General features: G+C 37.1%; 1 long non-coding RNA gene across 1 annotated transcript; it reads right to left on the bottom strand.

The window, feature by feature from the left end:
• Nucleotides 1–827: 827 nt before the first annotated feature.
• Nucleotides 828–2490, bottom strand: LOC128098971 (uncharacterized). Its single transcript, XR_008214404.1, has 2 exons — nucleotides 2128–2490; nucleotides 828–1799 (listed from the first exon to the last, which is right to left on the bottom strand). It is a non-coding gene; the product is annotated as an uncharacterized LOC128098971 (long non-coding RNA).
• Between the last annotated feature and the right edge of the window lie 381 nt (nucleotides 2491–2871).

The raw sequence follows: 2871 nt of genomic DNA, 5'->3' as shown, positions 1-2871 counted from the left end.
GAAGGAAGGGTTTATTTCAGCTCTCACTTCTATGTAACGGTTCCTCTCTGAAGCAAATACGGTTAGGAATTCAAGGCAGGAGCCTGGAGGCAGGAACGGAAGCATGGAACATAGAACCCTGCTCTCTGGCTTGTGTGAGGGTCACCTTTCTTATACCTCTGGGGACAAGTTGGCTACGACTGGCAACACCTACATCAATCGACAATCAAGAAAATGCCTCACAGACAAAGTTCCATTCGAGATTGCGTATTTTCATTAAATTTAAAGAAAAAATATGTGAATGCAGCCTCCTGGTGTGGATGCTGGAAGTCACCCAGTCTGACCTCCTTCTCCCAAGAAGAGGCAAGGGAGCTCAGTGAAGGTTACATTAATAAATGTTCTCTGAATCTTCACATTTTCGTCTCTTCACTGCTCATACAGGGATTCTCTTCCTCCTCCACACTGCTTGGTTTCTTCTCTCTGCACAAGGCCTCCCTGTGATGCACAGGTTTATGTATCCTGCGGTGTAAACGCATACAGAAACTATATGGTGCCCATCTGATCTGCTAGAGGGAGAGCTAGTCTGTCCTCTGCCACCACTGGAAGCCCTCAGGTGTGCCTCCTCAAAAGGAAAATGCTCAGAGTGGGGAAGGCCCCTGACTATGACTTTCTTGGTTTGGAACCTTGTACTTTTCAGCTTGAAAGAAATAATGATATTTCATCCAAGTGGATTTATGAACAGTTGTAAACATTTTACAGCTCTGAGATTTCTGGGCATGTTTAACTACTATAAAATAAAAGCATTTGTACTGAATACCAATTGGTTTTAAATTAACTTACAGATCCAAGAGAGTTCAACTTTTATTTTGAAGAGCATAGTGACAACATTTATTTTCCTTTCACAAGATGTACGTGTACATATAGTAAAATGGGTATGAAGATGGAACAAATGGACATGTCAATCATTTCAGTTACTAGTTCCCATTGAAATGTAGCTATGATTTACTTATTTAGGAAAAAAAATCCTCACTATAATATTTTATTGTTAACTATAATCCTTATGTATTTTATTTCCTAATGAATATTAAACTTTAACAAGAAAGTAGTCTAAATACACAGTCAACTCTAAGCCCTATGAATGAGCTTTAAAAGTCAAAATTTTGTGTTGAATTGTATCTAAACAACTTTAGACAGATAAACTTCTACCACCACTAAAAGCCATTCTACAGAGGCTCCCTGTGGTATCTATTATATGATGTTCAGAAACAGTTAATAAACTGCTATGCTAAGATAGAATCTTATTAAATATCTTAGCTGATTCTAGTTCTTTTGGTACCAACATTTATCAATAACTTGTCAACACTTGCTTCATTGATATTTTAAATAATTCTTTAAAACAAGTGTAGAAAGTGGACATAAAGTCCATACATTGCAATCGAAGAAATTTTGTCATTATTTGTCTTTGTGGACAGAAAGCCAGTGACCAAAAAAAATTAAGCTGTTTCATTAAGTCAGTTGACTGGCTATGACCATCATAGCCTTTGACCCAAGGTTTCTATGTGTCACCTCCCAGATCAGTCTGGAAGAGCTGCCCAGTATAGCAATTCAGAACCAGTAGCACATGGGTGAGAACCAGAAATCTAACCATGCTATATTTTAGTAACTGTAAGTCATGGACCCAAGAAAGCAAGCTCCCAAACATATTTGCCAGGGCTCAACTTCAAAGCCACAGAGGTTTGATTTAAAAAACTAGAGAGTTTTCTCTTTATCCATCCCATGTGGGTGAAGGTGGTTTCCTCAATGATTTCTGCAGACTTCTTCTAGAAAAAAAAAAATCAAAGAATATTGAACTCAACATTATAACCATCATAATATACTCCACCCCAGCACTGTTTCCTATATTAATCCTTTCTGAGTATTTTTATCAAAGAATTACTTGCCATAATAATTTAGCCTAAATGGAATTTTCATGAAACCATGTTGTTTTTTTTTTCTCAAGTTGTGTACTGACTCTGTAATGCTGTTAATATAAATTTTCCTTTTAAAAAATGACAACTTTGAACTTGGGAACATGTCTACAAGCTCTCCTGACTCAAAGATATGGGTAAGGAGTATTTAATTATAGGTATAGAGGGGATTAACACGTACCTGTTCTATGAAGTAAGATTATTTTAGCTGGATCTATGTCAAGGGCATTGGCACGGCAAGAAGAAGGTGGTGAACAGGTGGCTTGTCCTGCCATTTGCACTGGGGTAGGAGATGGATAACTGGGTCAGTCAAGTTCGTTCTGTATTGAAGAATCGTCTGCCAGCTACTGTGTTGGCTGCCACAGCCTGTCTCAATCAAGCATAACTGCAGATTTCAGAAAAGTGACATGGATCAAAACAAAACCCACATTTCATTTAGGTTCAAACTAAGAGCCAATGCTAATATTGACTACGTGTTTGATTACCAAGTGATAGTTGAGTATTCCACTGTACAAACCACCTCTTGTTAAAATTAAAAAAAAAATCTTGGATCCTTTTGAAATATGGATAGGTTTGGTTTATTCATTTAAATGTAAGAAAAAGTAGTGATGTTGAAAGAAGGAATGTCTCTTTGATGATAATCGCAATTCAGAAGGACTTGGGGGAGAACAATGACAACAAAAACAACAAACAGACATAAAACCCATCTAGAAAATTTCTAACATCCATAATTGATCAACATTTCCTGAAGACACACATGTTTTCTTTCATAGTCGGTTTAAATGGCTCAAAAACAGCAGGACAATGGCCAGACTCCCTTGTTAAAGGAAACAATTACTTGGTAGTATAGGTTATTTTAATGGACATATCACTTTAAACAAAGCCATCACATCTGTTCCACCTTCTAATTACAAATGCAACAGGA

The sequence above is a fragment of the Peromyscus californicus genome, unplaced genomic scaffold (genome assembly GCF_007827085.1).
Source record: "Peromyscus californicus insignis strain IS unplaced genomic scaffold, ASM782708v3 Scaffold_6__1_contigs__length_162567912, whole genome shotgun sequence".
In the NCBI taxonomy this organism is placed as follows: domain Eukaryota; kingdom Metazoa; phylum Chordata; class Mammalia; order Rodentia; family Cricetidae; genus Peromyscus; species Peromyscus californicus.
This window is presented reverse-complemented; position numbering and strand designations above follow the sequence as displayed.